This window comes from Ursus americanus, chromosome 6, assembly GCF_024610735.1.
Source record: "Ursus americanus isolate L20-20 chromosome 6, mUrsAme1.1.p, whole genome shotgun sequence".
NCBI lineage: Eukaryota > Metazoa > Chordata > Mammalia > Carnivora > Ursidae > Ursus > Ursus americanus.
Window position 1 is genome coordinate 77,741,347 of NC_142132.1, and position 16,517 is coordinate 77,757,863.

Sequence of the window (16,517 nt, forward strand, 5' to 3'; positions counted from 1 at the left end):
CAATGTCACCTGTCGAAATGTCATTCGTTCCTCAGTATGAGCACTGATGGCTGTGCTCCCAAATAACCATCTTTTAACTGCTCAATGTGTGAACTGTAAACAGAGATCAACCACCAGTATAATCAGGGACAACTTACTAAGAGAGTCAACTCATCTCATTGAGAATCATTTCTGAGCGTATCCAATCTTTACAGAGCCAGGGCTCCCTTTCCAGAAGGTACTTTCCCTGTCATCACACTAACCACAAACATCAGGCCTAGAAAAGAGGTGGAAGACAAGTGAAAATTCTTGAAGAGCCATGGAGAGGCACCCTGAATAGAATTCCACTCCATGTTTACCACCCCTGCAGGACAACCATGGCCCCTTCGTATCTACCTAGGCTAGACACAGAGCCCAGGGCTCCAAGAGTTTCCTTCTATTCCCCAGTCAACTACTCTAAGCTAGAGAATTCACAGGTACTATTATTTGATGCATGACTTTGCTGGCTCAGTTTTCCCATCCCACCATTTTTTGGGCAGGGGACTTTGTTCAAGCAAGAGTTGGCCCTGTGTGATATAGAGTCGAGAGGACAGGAACAGGAGACACAGGGACTTGGGGCAATGATGGCTCTCCTCACGAAGATACGGGATGGAGAGCAGGGAGTAGCAGGGAGTAGTACATAAGACAAGGGGTTGGAAGAAGAAAATGGGATTTGTGAGTACCCCCACTTTGAGAATGTTTAAAAAAATCCAGACAAAGTTCTTATAACTAACTTGTGCTTGCTGACCTGTTCACTTGACCCTGCATTGAAACTGGACCCTGTGGATTCTGGTTTCATAACACTACAATGTATACAATAACCTGAAGGAATCACAATGGTATAAGAAAGCCATTTAGATTTGTTTTTAATGGAGGAAGAGGAAAACCTTGGTTGCATTTTAAGTCAAGCCATCAAGGAAGTTGGCCACTATGCCCTCCAGCTCTGATTTGGCATAGCAGTTTGGGGAACAGATGTGAAGGACTCCAGCAAGAGCAAACCAGACCACGACACCGAGCACTGATGAAGCTTCCCGTGGCAGCACGCCCCCATGGCAGTGAAGGCCACTACCGAGGTCCTCCTCAACTAGAAAAAGGAACCAATGCAGCCTTCCATGCTTGAAGCCCTTGGTAGGTATATTACACCCTTTAAAACCAGCTTAGGGTCGGGGATCCAAGGGGAAGCTGAGGAAAAGAGATCATGAATAACAATATAAATAACCATTATTATTGTAGAATCTGGCATTTATTGGATGCTTGTTACCATAATGCCTCATGAGTGTTAGGTGCTAAGTCCTGGGCTAAGTGCTTCTCATAGATGATCTCAAGCCTCACAAATTTATGAGGTTGGTACTGGCATTATTGTCCGCATTTTAAAGGTGGGAAATGGAGAATGATGAACATGTAAGTGGCTTGTCGAAAGCCGCAGAACTACTGAGTACAAGAGCTGGGCTTCAAACTCAGGAACTTTTGACTCCAGAGACGCTGGTTTTCTAAACCTTCCAAGACTCTCCAGCACTCCTCATGCTGACAGTAATGAAACTTGTATTAAGATCTACTCTGCACGCCTGGATATGCCAATCCCCAGAACCCGCACTTTGGCGACCTGTCACACCACTGTCTTCTCGGGATCTGACCCAACACGAGGCTATAGTAACAATCACCAATCATGCAGACTTAATTTTAATTCTTAAAAGCACAACTCAGATGACAGTTATGGAATTAATTTGTCCCTCTCCGAGTTCAGAACCAACTTCCCCGGAGTGGGGCTTCTCCGTTATGTCTCTTGCATCAACTAATTAAGCTAATGACATAACTACGTAGCATCACTTCCTCTAGCAGCATTTAACTTTTAGTCTAGGGGCATCTGGGAGGCTCAGTCGGTTAAGCATCTGACTCTTGGTTTTAGCTCGGGTTGTGATCTCAGGGTCGTGAGATGGAGCCCGGCATCGGGCTCCGTGCTCAGCAGGGGAGTCTGCTTGGGAGTCTGTCTCCCTCTATCCCTCCTGCTCATGCTCTCTCTCTCTAAATGAATAAATCTTAAAAATAAATACATAAAAATAAATAATTTTTAGCCTAAACAAGTGTAGAGCTTAGAAAAGTTCGGAAAAAATAAATCATTTTAAGAAAATCATTCTACACCTTATTCATAGAATGAAATGTTTAAATTATCTTTGGTAGTTTTGTAACTCTCCTGGGGCCTTCTATGGAATTGCATTTTAAAAGCAGAACAGAAGTACGTTCCTCAAAGCTAGAATTCTCCATGGACTGTGTTGGTTTGTTTTCTCTTTCCCCCTCTGAAAATTTAGTGGAGAAATTAATGTGTGTGTGTGTGTGTGTGTGTGTGTGTGGTTTAGTACAAGATGAGATTTTAGTTCAGGATGAGAAAGATTCTCAGAACTAGGACTTATTATCAAGAGTTAAAGCTCAAAGGAGAAAAATAAGATAACCTATTAGCAATTAGGAAAAATGAACTTTTTAAAAAAAATGCCTGTGTCTTTAATATTCTTCTGCTAAAAAGTGTTTAAACTTTGTTACATCATTTTTACTGTACTGAGCTTTGGAGGCTGTAAGTTGGACTCAACATAAAACAGAGTACGCTAAAGAAAGCAGTTATAAATAACTTCATTTCACCAAGAGGTTGAAACGAGTCAGCTGCCAATACACAAACCCACAAACCACCAACTTTTCCAAACTTCAGTTCCACGATGTCTCAATATATTCAAAAGCAAAAAAACTGACCCGAACTACCGAACACCGCCACGCTGTGTGGTCCTCCAGTTACAAAACTGCAACTCCTCTCTTGTAGTTAACGGTTTCTATAAATCCTCAGATTTTGAGCCAAAAGCTTTAGCTTGTTTTCTTTTTTTTTTTTTTAAGATTTTATTTATTTATTTGACAGAGATAGAGACAGCCAGCAAGAGAGGGAACACAGGCAGGGGGAGTGGGAGAGGAAGAAGCAGGCTCATTGCAGAGGAGCCTGATGTGGGGCTCGATCCCACAACGCCGGGATCACGCCCTGAGCCGAAGGCAGACGCTTAACCGCTGTGCCACCCAGGCGCCCCTAGCTTGTTTTCTTTTTTAAAAAGAAAGATAATTTGTTCGTGATACTTGTGCAGATTGACATCTAGGACGATAGGAACTGGAGAGAAGCCCCATACGTCCACATACAGGCAGCCGCTGGGAGGGGGATTTGCTGTAGGGTGCTAAGCGTGTGGATTCTGAAGGGGGCAGCGGTCCAAGAGACCGCAGGAATGGCATTCCTAGTGACGGAGATAATTAACAAGGGCCAGCCATACACAGCCCAGGTGCATCCACTTTGCCAGGGCAAATCCGCTTCTAAAAGTCTACCCTCTAGTCCCATATATGCCTCAATTGTTTTATTTAAAGAGTAGATCCCAGCCCATACCCACTCTTACAGGGGCACAGTAATCACTGATGGGAGTTAGGAGGTGGGGGCAGGGTGGAGAATCATTAAGATAAAAATAACGACATTTTCATGATTTTAAACGTCATCTACAAGTTATTCGAAAAAGTCATCAAAGGCCTGTCCATCTGTCCAAGCTTTTTATGTGCCCAATGCCAGAAAACAGGGCAAAAACGTTGTGGAAAAGGAATTGGTTGGCCTTCTCCTCACAGGGCAGAATCTCTAAATTGAAAACAGAAATATCATTGATGAAGCACTTGGCGGCAGAACTGATTTCAGATGAAGAAATCATCTCCACCATTTGAACTGCCATCAGGCCATTATACTTAAACACAGCTAGACGTTCACCAACTCAGACCGAGTGGGGTATGGGGCAGGGTCGAGGCCAGGTGAAGGCAAAACAGAAAGGCACGTTTTGCATTTCAAATAATTTTCTACATTCGATATTTTATTTGGGGAACTTTCTTCTGAAAGCTTCCGAGTGAAGAAAATGGCAAAAAAAAAAAAAAATGTGCACATCTGTTTATGTATTCAGGAAAAGAATCTTCGAACCGGGCATTGGTCCATGGGAAAGCCTGCACGACAGAATCCAGCCCACCAAACACACTGTTGGTTTATTAATAAGAAAATTCCAGGTTAGATCCTTGCCAAGAGATGTTTCCTTTTCCAAAAATTATCTTCGGCTATATTTTACATTTGATTTACTCCCCTTGGTGCATAAAAGAAATAAAAGAACTATTGTCCAATATTAGTGGTTGGAATTTGTCTGAACTCTGGTGAAAGGAATATAAATCTACTCACTGACATTGTTTGGAGAAGTAATATAATTTATAAAATGTACTGATTGCCTTTTATTTTTATTGTGCTATAAAATCCACATTTATTTTGTTATGAACCATTTGTAAAATATCCTGCAAACAAGCGTGATTCAATAAATCCTGTATCTTATTTTTATTATCAACAATAGTTTGCATTTCAAGTATTGCTTTTTACTTACCAAAGTACTTTCATATCAATTCATGTACTTACATGGGTTAATTAGGGTTATTACTTATTAGCGGTGTTACCATCTGGACTGATTTCTCTTAGGCCTTGGGAATGTGCTAATTTGGAGGCTTAAATACAGAAGCATTAAAAAGCACAACTTCGCCATGTGCGTTAAATGATGTTTGCTCCTCATGTACGATTGTAAGGAGTGATAACAGGTCAGCGGATTCTGGGGAAATTATAAAAGAAGTAGATTCTTACTTTATTCAGAATAGAGAGTGTTGGACAATGAACCCAAAGCCCCACCAAAAAGCCAAAAACAGTATCTATTTTTAAAGTAAAGGCCATTCATAGCTAAACAAGAATATACATATGTATTCAGAGATCTCAAATAATATTTACTTTGAGATGGTACCGCGTTGACTTTGAGAAGGGAAAAAATTCTGAATGATGAAAATGAACATGAGTGACAAGAGAAAAGTGGGGACTACGTCTAAAATGAAGCAATGGGGTATGTTTCTGTTTTCAGGAGCAAATGTGTAAAAGACTACAAACACTCTTACCGTTCTGGATGGAGAACGAGTCACATGCAGAAAAAGCGAAACCATTTAAAAACATTGAGGCACCAACTAGAAAGGCTCTCCTACAACCTGAAGCTAGTTACAGGCAAGGAAACTGGAAGTTTCTGTGCGTTTCCATGAAAATGGCGGTGACAGGCTTCAGTGAGCCCGTGCTAGTCATACGGGTACTTTTGAAGTTTATTTTAATGTTCATAAAGCAAGAATTATGTTCTTACGAGAATAAAATATATTGAGGGAGACAATTCACAAAAATCCATCCCCACTTATCGATAAGTATCCTGTTTGGCCCCAAATAGCAAAACATGTCACTGAAGGGTAAAAAGCATAACAGAGAAGATAGAACTTTTTATTATCAGCAGTGACAGCAGAAGAAACAGACACTAAAATACCTTTCTATGTAGCGTTTGGAGCTGGAGGTTAAATCAGGCTAGTCCGTGATCCTAACCACCTTGAAACATAGTATTTGCATTAACAAGACAAGATGGGTGGCAGCCAAATGCAAATGAAGGAGCATCATTCTCAGAGGACCAAGGGAATGAAGAAGCATGGCAGAGACGGACGGCAGGACCCCTAGAATCAGAAGCCTGGCTCTGATACTGTGCCATTAAGGTTAGGACTCTGCAACACCCAAAAACTATATATGAATTATGACATCACACTCTGTTATTCCTGCCCAGGTGACACAAGAATGAGTGTGTGCCGGCTCCTAGGAGGGGTTTAGGAAAGAGGTGGTTAGTAAGGATGGTCACAAATATGCCCAGTCTCATTTCCCCACCTTCTTGAACTCAGACCCAGCTGCACGACTGCATTCAAATGGTAAAGGTGAGCAGATGTGTGATTTTCTGAGCAGAGGCGTGGAACGGCCAGTCTGGGACACGGTGGCTCTCCCTTCCTTGGCACCGGCAGTGATCGAAGCATCTAGACAGAGCCTCTGTCAGCTGTGGTCACGAGCAGGGTGAGCAAAAACCCCATCTTTCCTCTGCTAAAGCCACTGAGAAATTGGGATCGTCCGTTACCACACCCTCGGCTGGTCTTACTGGCTGCTCTGTGGACCATGTGACCTCACTGCAATCTCTTCCCTCTGTCCTCTTAGTTTCGACTCCATTGTCAGTCACCTCTGGAGGGGGCACACGTACTACTAAATCACCACGGGCTAGTTATCTAGTGGAAATTACTACTCTCGAAACATATATACCTGTACAAGGAAGGGAGGAAGGGAAGGAGAGAGGAAGAGAGAAAGGAGGGGAGGGGGACAAAAAAAGAGAAAGACAGACTTGTTAGAGTTCTAGTCTAACCTATGCCAATGATGGAAAGACATTGTGAGGCCTGAGATTTTCAAGCAATCTACAGGAATCACCAAGGTTCTCTCTATGAAGAACAGGGCTGCATGAACTCCGTGAAATGAAGCAGACAGTTTTAGGCACCTCTATGAAAACTGAGTATCACAGGCCACTTCGATCTATTCCAGGCTCCAGAGCACTCTCTCCATCCTTCCTTGGGTCCTGCAGATCATGGCTCATAAGCTAATAGGACCGTAGGAGCCACAAAGATACCACCAACGAATAAAGCAGGCCAAACATATTATTTTATACTTTCTTTGCATTTTAAATACACCAATGTATCCCATACTTCCACCCAGAAATACACTCTCACCTAATTTTCTTGTAAACTCTACCCTCTCAGACTATCTGGTTTATCTTCCCTGCTGATAGAAACTATTTTCTCTTCTGTGGAAGCACAGGGCTGAACGTCAGCTGACACGGGGCTCCAGAGACGACAGACAGCAGTGGAGGCTGGAAAAGGCAGGTCCCATTCCCAAGGAGCCAGCAGTTCACTGAGTTCCTGCAGATGACTCTCAGGGAAGACTGGAGTCTGGGGATGCCACATCGCCCACATTTGGGGGAAAACATAATGGATAGGCTTTTACGCAAGATCAGTCAACTTTAAAATGTTACTTACTTGCGTTTAAAGGCAAAACAAAACAAAACACATCCGCAGGCTCGATTTAGCTCACCAGCCAGACACTCCACTCCTTCTAGCCACCTTTCTAGAAAACCAGGTTACTCATCTACAATCAAGGCCAATCAATGAACATCATGGATTTCCTATGACATGCCCTGCAGTGTGTTCCGTGCTTTGCAGAAATTATCTTGCCTGCTCTTCACAAGAGCCCCATGAGTACAGACAGGAAATGAAGCTTACAGAGTTTAAGATTGCTTTAAGGTCAAATAAGTGGCCAGAGTTGGGATTCAATCCCAGGTGTAGCCCAGGCCCCAACCACTCTACCTCATTAGCCCTCTCACACTTTGTCAGTGCACAGCCCAGACTACAGGCCTTGAGACTACCACCTCCAGACAGGATCAGCTTAAAGACTGCAGGGGCACCTGGGTGGCACAGCGGTTAAGCGTCTGCCTTCGGCTCAGGGCGTGATCCTGGAGTTATGGGATGGAGCCCCACATCAGGCTCCTCCGCTATGAGCCTGCTTCTTCCTCTCCCACTCCCCCTGCTTGTGTTCCCTCTCTCGCTGGCTGTCTCTATCTCTGTCAAGTAAATAAATAAAATCTTTAAAAAAAAAATAAAAAAAATAAAGACTGCAAATTAACTACCCTACATGCTGTGAGAGAAATACACTGCTTTCCCTTTTACTTTTTTTTTTTTTTTTTACTTAAATACTGTGGTCTGGTTTTCCAGGAAGACTATTCCATTGTTACCCTCATTTTATTTTTTTAAAAAAAAAAGTCAGAAAAAGAGCCTGAGTATTTCTGGGTGAGTTCCGAGCACCGACTCTTCCCATGAGCATGTGCTCCGACCGAGCAGCCTGACATTTCCGACAAAAGCACATTCCCAGCGAGCCCCGGCATGGGAACTGCCAACTAGAGGCAAGGATCGCCCAAGCGTAAGAAGAGCATTGCACATTCCCAGAATCTGCCTCCTGCCATCCTGCAAAGACCCCCGTCAAGCCTAATCGCCGTTCATGCTGTCTGGCAGGGCTGACGTGTATTCCACCCACGGGCTCACGCTGGCCCAAATCCCACAGGTGGATCCCAAAACCTTTCTCATCTCTGCCTGTCTGATAGCCTCGCGGTGGGTAGTGAACCTTGCAGCAACATCTCCTCGAGACTTCCAGACTTTCTGCAAAAGTGACAGCTGAACTCTTGCAAACTCGCGATGAGCTCCCGAAGTAGAAATCATCTTTCTTTCCCAGGCAAGATTTAGCCCTTTAACAGGTCTTTAACAATAACCTGATTTCCCATCCTGCTACTGCCCTGGGCTTGCTTTAGAGTCAAATGAGGGTTTATGTTTGACATCATTCATCAACAAAATGGCCCAACAGTGGCACCACCCACCCCGCCTTCCCCCCTACATTCTTTTCAGAATTTATCTCGTACACCCGGCGAGACCCAGCAGGGTACTCTGGTATTCTAGATTCCAAACTTCCCTCACCAGATTCTACAGTCTGAATAAGCAGGCCCTGCTTTTGGAGGCGACATCCAGGGCACCCTCCCCCCAACAGGGCGATTCAGCCCAATCTCTGGAACACACTTTTTTGGTGTGTCAAGATTATTGAGCCCGTTGTTGGTGAAGATGGGACTCAGTCTTTTGAGTTTAATTCAACCAAGCTTCCTTTGGAGACCACGGTTCCGTAGAGGAGATATTTTCACCTGCTCTTTGATTCTGCCAACAGCAATGCTGCCCGTGGGACGCTGGGTTCATATGCTGGTGTCACTGCCCCCAGGAAAGCTCAGGGTCCCCCTCTAAACACACCGCTTAGTAAAAGAGTGGCTTTTGTGCTTAGGTCACCATATGGTGCTTCACAACCTTTCAACATTAGAACTATTCTTTCCGGTCCTACGTGTGGGGGAAAAAATATCAATATGTATTTAACTTATAAATAAATTAGTCTGCAAGATAATGATTAAGTCACTTCCGGCATACTGATTTATGAAAAATATGAATCCTTTAAAATGTTTAATTATGAAGACTATAGTAACGTAGAAAAGATTTTAAGATGTGATGTTCGGTTCAAGACACAAACTCGCCACGGTTTATAGAAGACCACGAGCACGGGACGCCTGGGTAGCGCAGTCGTTAGGCGTCTGCCTTCAGCTCAGGGCGTGATCCCGGCGTTCCGGAATCGAGTCCCACATCGAGCTCCTCTGCTGGGAGCCTGCTTCTTCCTCTCCCACTCCCCCTGCTTGTGTTCCCTCTCTCACTGGCTATCTCTGTTAAATAAATAAATAATCTTAAAAAAAAAAGAAGAAGAAGAAGAAGACCACGAGCACAACTGTGGAAATGGGCGTGTGCATGTGGACAAGGACAAAAGAAAAACCGTAGGACTTCCAACCTTAAAATATTTCCCCTACAGTGATTCCAAAATAACATGTTTTGAAATACATGTGTATCATTGAAATAAAAGACCGCATTTAAATAAAAGACTGCAAAATAAAATTTTTAAAAAAGTGTTCAGACTAAGATTTCTAGCAGGTTCTAAGCATGACCTAGAAGGATTTTTTGATCACTGCTGTGAATTTTACTATTTCATCAAGCAATAAAAATAAGTAAAAGTAAACATATTAAAAGTGGCTTAAGAGACAATTTTCTTCCAAGAGTAAAAATGTCTTTTTTAAAAGAATATACGTCCTTTTCCACAATAAGAGCTACCAAATAAATGTACTAAAATATCATAGCACAGCCCTAATAATTTCCTTAAGTGTTTCTTTGGAAGCACATAAGTTAAATCCATCCCCAGACTTTCAGCTTCCAAGACTTCCTTTTTTTTTTTTTAATGGCATAATAACCAGGCTCTCAAACTCAATTCAGTTTTCAAAGTCTTTCTTGGAAATAAAATAATTTAGGATTTTCTTGAGGGTTGTCCTTTTGGAGGAGAGCAGGACACTTAGAAATAGCCATTGAAAGGCCTCCTGACAATCCCCACCCAACCCGGTACTTCTTAGGGAAAGCTGGAGACAGAATTCTTCTCAGGGGAATCGAGAGTATTTGCTTAGCATAAGCATTATGTTTTTTAACTGAGTGCACAGTGCAGATTAAAAGAAAAAGCATGAAAGAACACAATTACTCTGTAAAAGAAAATAAGCAAATCAGTTATTCTGGTATTTGAGGAGACGGGGAAGGGAAGTGATGGGGAAGGGAAGTTGGTGCCCCAGTAAGACTGCAGGGGGCAGGGGCTCCAGGTGCAAGGAGAGCCAATAAGAAACATCCAATAAATTGAGTAACAAGCGTTTGAAACATACACGCAACAGCAATATAGAATACTTGATTTCAAATTACCCCACATTTTTAATAAAATTAAACTACTTACACAGCTGTGTGTCAATGGTACTCTGGACAAATTTTTACAAATCCGAATGAAGAAAATTTTAACAACTTGAAGTGTATCCATTATGATGTATGGGGGAAATGGAATGACAGGTGAAGTGGTAGCGTTGGAATGAACCCAGAGCCAGAAGTGAACAGGAAATGACAAGTTTCCCGAGAATCTCCTGAGATGCAGGGAGCGTGCTAGGTCTGAGGGCTCCGGGCAAGCTTACTGAAACATCCAAGGACAAACACACTCAGTAGATCAGGTGTGAAGACGCCCAGGACACTGACATCTGGATTATACACAAATTTCAGTCAGTTCAAGGGCCGCCATGTAACCCAACCAAGGATTTTGGGGTAAGAACCACCATCCCAATGGGATTCTTTCATTGTTTATACAGATAATATCTACTCATCTGCTACTACCTGCTTTGCAGGAACCAGCATGAAAGATGGATCCTTCAAGACTCAATCTCAGAGAACAAACTCGTTATTCTCACTTGGGAATAAGAGAAACAAAAAATTTTGAAGGAAAACACCATAATATGATGCCAGGGTACTAAACATGAAGCCCAGTGTGAGTACAACATGTTTTATGTGCTCCTTGTAATTTTTCCAACCTCTAGAGTGCCAGGATAATGTCTCAAAGGATTATAAAAATTAGGTCAGTACTTAGGACCACTTTTAGACCAATTATAAGCTTAAAAGGTGATTTTTGAAATTATGCTTTAGGAAAAGTACCTAAAAGGTCTCTGAAAATATGGGGGGGGTGGAAAACTGAGACTAAAATGAATGAAAAAAACACCAGGATAATTATTTAATTAGACATATGACTTTTATAACCCCTTGTGTTAATTGAAACCTCCTAGCTAAAAGCAAAACGCTAATAACACGACACATGATTTTCATCTCTAGTCACCAAGGAGGATGGCGGAAGTTACATGCCAGGTAAGATTTAAGCCAAACACCTGAGTGTCCTGCTCTCTTCCATCCCGTATGAATGCTAGTAATGACCACAAATGGAGACTTGAGACTGACGTGTATAAGTGTGTATCCACAACTACATCTCTCAACTGAGCACAGTGTGAGAGAAAGAATCCCAAAAATACATTTTTGTTAAGGCCCGTAAGCAGAAGCAGCCTGAATATCTCCGCTTCGGCAGCTGGCAACTTCCTAACAAAGAGGGAAAAAACAAAAACAGAAAAAAACAAAACAAAACAAAACAAACAAACAAACAAACAAAACCCAACCTGGTTCTGGCCTGAAATGAAGAGCTAAGAAATACAAACACTTATTGAATTGAAAAATAACAAAGTCAGATTTTTACAACTCCTGTTAGGCTCATAAACTCCTCATTAAAGTAAAATAAAGTTAATATTAAAAAGGCGCTCTTGCTGAATTTTTAAAGTGTGAGGCCATTGAATTAATTGCCTTTGAATGAACACTTTATAAATACAATAAAATATTTGTGATCTAGAAATCCTTTTAATTTTTTACACAACTCCTGCAGGTGTTGGTAAAAGGCTCTATCTTCTCACACGTGAGTTTTTAAATGGGTTTATTTCTATTGGTGGGTTTCTTTTATTTCCACTTTTTCAACTAATTCATAAGTTAGAATCATCCAAGACATACCTAAACAAATAGGAACAGCTTCCTGGTTAGACAGAACGTAGAATTTGTATTAGCTGTAAGTCATTTCCTCTTCAGATCGAAGAGCTCATTCTCCCCAATGTTTTGACCTGGGAAAGTAGACTCAGGAGTCAACTCATGTAGAGTTGCCCTCAGGCCCCTAAACAGTTTCTACCTCTCAGGGTTGTTGAGCAGACAGAACGCAATGATGTAGGGAAGTCCCCCCTTACACACTCCATCAATGCCGTCCCTTCCTTTTCCTGCTACCATGTGCCAGACACAGAGCTGGATTTTTTTCAGTCAAGTCACAGGCTTGGAAGTGGAGTCTTTGAATATAACTCAGGCAGTCCCAGTGAAGTGTATACACGCCCTCATTTACTTAATCCCCAATAAATAAATGAAGGTCTGTTTCTCATCCCATTGTGTCCAAGAATTTTATTCTGAAGGTCAGGGGAGGAACTGAGGCTCTTGTTGGAAGGTGTGAGGGGAGAAGGTGAGTCAAGAGAACATTTTTCACTCCCCTGTCCCTTATCTCCCGACCAGGCTGCTCCCCGATTTGCCTTGCCCACCCCCTTCAAGCTCCATACCCTCCCTTCAAAATTATATATGGGTATATGCCAGATATACCCAGCTCTGAACAACAAATCACAGGAACTTCCAGAATGACTTATTTTTCTAGAATGATTATTAGATGAAGATGATACCTATTACATATTTATTCAACAAATATATAATGGTGAAACCAGATGGGGCCTCTGCTCCCATGGCGTGTATAAGCTCATGGAAAAGAGGCACAGATCAATAATGATGCAGGGTGACTCTGTAGGTATAAGAAGGGCTATGATAAGGAAACTGCACAGTATTATGGGAGCACATGGGCAGAGGTGAGGGGACAGCAAAGAGCATGTGTGGCAGTATTTAACAATGGTGATTTTTATATAAATGCATAAAATGAAATGCAATCTAAATATTAAAGAATAAACATTAGGTAGCTTGCATCCCATTAAAAAATGATATTTCAGAAGACTGTGTCTGATTTCAAGGTAAGTATTAATTGTATATTATTTCATGAAAGAGCAGGCTACCAAAAGCATTTACTGTAATATTCCATTTTTTTGTTCAAAACAAAAGTGCATGTGCATAGAAAAATAGTAGAAAGATATATAGCACAATGTTAGTGGTTATCTCTGGGTAGCAGGACTGTACATGGTTTTAAACACGTCTATACTTTCTAAACAATTCACAAAGAGCATATAGCATTTATGTAATTTAGTAAAGATATATTTTCATTTAAAATATTTTCAAAGAGTTTATCTGAGAAACTCATTTATCAATGCCTATGATATGTAAAGGACTGTGCTGAGTACTGAAACCAAAGAGCTAAATAAGGATCGCCCTGTGCCCTTGAGCAGCTCCTAGGACTAAGATGCAGACATGTAGTAAATACTCATGAGTAGGGTATTAGATATTAGGTTAATACACTGCCCAGGTGTTAGGTTAATAAAGCCTGATGACCTACCCAGAACTGATTTTTCCCTATCTACTCCAACCAAGACAACAGGAAGACTTATTGTTGACTTTCTCTTTAGTGACCAACAGATTCCGGAACAGCAGGACCTTGAGAAGACTTCTCTGCTGTCTCCTGCCCCAAGATCTATAATTATCAGGAAGCTGATGATATCATTAATCACACTGTGATAACTGAATTTTGTTGAGCATGATTTCCCATAGTCATTACGATCCTGTGAATTAACTACCATGATTATTCCTCTTTCACAGATGTGGAACTCCGGCACAGAGAGGTCATGTTCATAAATAAGGGAGCCGAGATTTGAACCCAGGCAGTCTGAACCGAGGGCCCAGACGCCTGATCATTACGCTTTGCTGTCTCCGTTTTATGACCATCAGCATCATCTCTGTCCCCTTTCTGCCACATACATCTTTTCAGCATCCCAAATAAAACCAACCGTCATGCACAGTTGCTATTAGAGAGAGAAGGTGGGGCAGAACTGTCTGCGGGCAGGGTTGGTGGCCTCAGCACCCAGCACAGGATAGGGACACACAGTGGCTCAATGAATAACCTGCTGTTCGAATGATCCAGAAAGCAGGTTCATTTCTGAAGCTTCCCTGTCCATAATAGCTTTTTTTTTTTTAACATTTTCCTTTTTCTTCTAAAAAACAATGACAGGATGGGGAAAGGTCTCTTTAACTAAGGATTTCAATCTTTATTTTCCTGAACTTCACATGGCAATTTTATAGTAATCCTAAAGTTAAAGACATAGAAGAACAATTTTTCACATATATATGCAATTTTGCTTATTGCATTACGACGAATCAATTTTATGATTGTGGACAAAACTAAAATGCCATCCAATGACTGTACAAATCAAGGTTTTCATAAAAAAGACATATGGATAATTGTTTATTTCTAGACATGACAGAATTGCTGGCACAGACTAAGAAGTGCATGATAATACTCTGTCTCATATTAAGATTAACATAAATCACCAACAAATTACTCATTATTCATTTCCTGTGAAATAAAGATATCAAGCCACTTCCATTAGTTCCTGTCCCGATACACTCTTCAACTTAACAACTTCTCAGAAACTGAAAGAGAAAGGATCACATTGTCAAACCCAGATGAAAAAAAGTAAAGTATAGGGAAACATATGAAGCGTCTTACTGCCTTGGTCCATGAAGAGTACTCGTTATATAATAAAAATATTCAAAGTAAATTAACACTCTTAATTTCCAAATGTGATTTTTTTTCACATATTTCACTCTTTACTCGTTGTATCTCTTCCTCTCTTTGAATTCTAATCATTGTCTAGAAGCATCTCATTGCCTCGAAGCATCTCATTGCCTCCAATGTGAGGCAATGCTGTGCCCTACCTACCATTCAAAGTGAGTTAAAGAGAAGAGATACCCTCCAAAGATTTAAATCTTAAAAGGTACTTAAAAGTAAATGAACAAACTTGAAACAAGAGCAAACCTTAAAGCACATAATGGGTTGGAATACTTAGATACGATGAGTCGGGGAGTATTTGTTTTCTCTCCTTTCTCCATGCACGCACATAGATTAGTATAAAACCGGGGTTACTTGGCAAACACAGTTCTCTGTATGACAGATCTTTTATGCAGCAATTTCTGTTAATAGTGTTTGGAAACCATACCTGCATGAGATATGTGGTTTAGAACAATTCTTCACTCTGCGATGAGTCTAGAGCACTCTGTGGTAGATACGATGGCACGTATTTCCTGATGATCTCCCATCTGCAAGGCAGTGTCTAAATTAGCCAACCTAAATGCCTTTCCCCTGATATGGGGGGATGGGATTCACCTCACTCATTCAGTGACAAGGATAGAACAAGGCAGCGTGGGTAACGGTACATGTCATGTGATAGGACTGACTTCAAATTCTGGTTTTGTCATTTATGATGTACTGGCATGCTTCCTCCAAAACAGAAGCTAGGATAATGGCTAGTACAGTGAACTTTGAATGAATGTTTGTCATTTATTATTATTGATGAGGAATGCCAATAAAAGAAATGGAACTGGGGTCCGCTTCGTGAGGATACGGTGGAGTCCATATTAGCTGTTTAAAGCAAAAGCATCTCACCTGTGAGTCGCTGGACACAGGAGACTGAGTCTCAAAGGTGAGAATGGGAAGTGAGTTTGGGGAGGTGAGATCATAAGCTCTGGGAACAATGAGCTTTCTAAGATAAGGGAATTTTGATAGGATGATTTGGAAGTTAGGGGATAGGGAGAGGAGAGAAAAACAGAGTAATTAGGCACGTGAGTAAGAACTATAATGGAAATAAGTCACCTTAGAATAAGCAAACACACATATATATTATTGAATGTGTGCGTGACATCAAGCACATGCATTTATGTCTATGGTCTCTGGAAATAAAACCTATTACACTGAAAGTGCAGAAATTTAAAAAAATCGGCAAGGATGAAGAAGATGAGAGAAGAAATAATGGCAGGGGAGAGCCGCAGCAGAGCTTTGGGAGAACTGGAGAAGCCACAGAGCTGAGACCACCAACACCAAACAAGGACAGAGGGTGGAGCCGCGGGGCAGCCAGGGAGCGAATAAGAACAGCAGAGAGGCAGGAACCCAGAACACAGGTACGCCCAGCCCCGCCAGCCCGCTGCCCCTCTGCTGAGCTCCAGGAACACTGGCAGCTGCTCCAGGAAACTGGAAGGTTCTTCCCGGCACACACTGAACAGCTGAATGGTTTCCCAACCACCTCTACTTCCCCCACTCAACCCGGCTACAGTGAAGCCCACCAACTTTAATGTTTTTCCTGTGCAGAGCATCTGACCAAATTCGAAATAAATTCACTTCCTATAAATAATATTCCATAAAGCTTCCTAACCCTTTTATTATAGTAGAGTCTTCAACATTTCTTTTTTTTTTTTTTAAGACTTTATTTATTTATTTGTCAGAGAGAGAGACAGAGCATGAGGAAGGGGAACAGCAGAGGCAGAGGGAGAAGGAGACTCCCTGCTGAGTAGGGAGCCCAATGTGGGGCTCAATCCCAGGACCCTAA

The 16,517-nt window shown here is 41.7% G+C and overlaps 1 protein-coding gene across 1 annotated transcript in view; it reads right to left on the minus strand.

The window, feature by feature from the left end:
* Nucleotides 1–16,517, minus strand: part of PRKG1 (protein kinase cGMP-dependent 1) — a 1,185,335-nt gene that overhangs the window by 1,122,518 nt on the left and 46,300 nt on the right. The window lies entirely within an intron of this gene.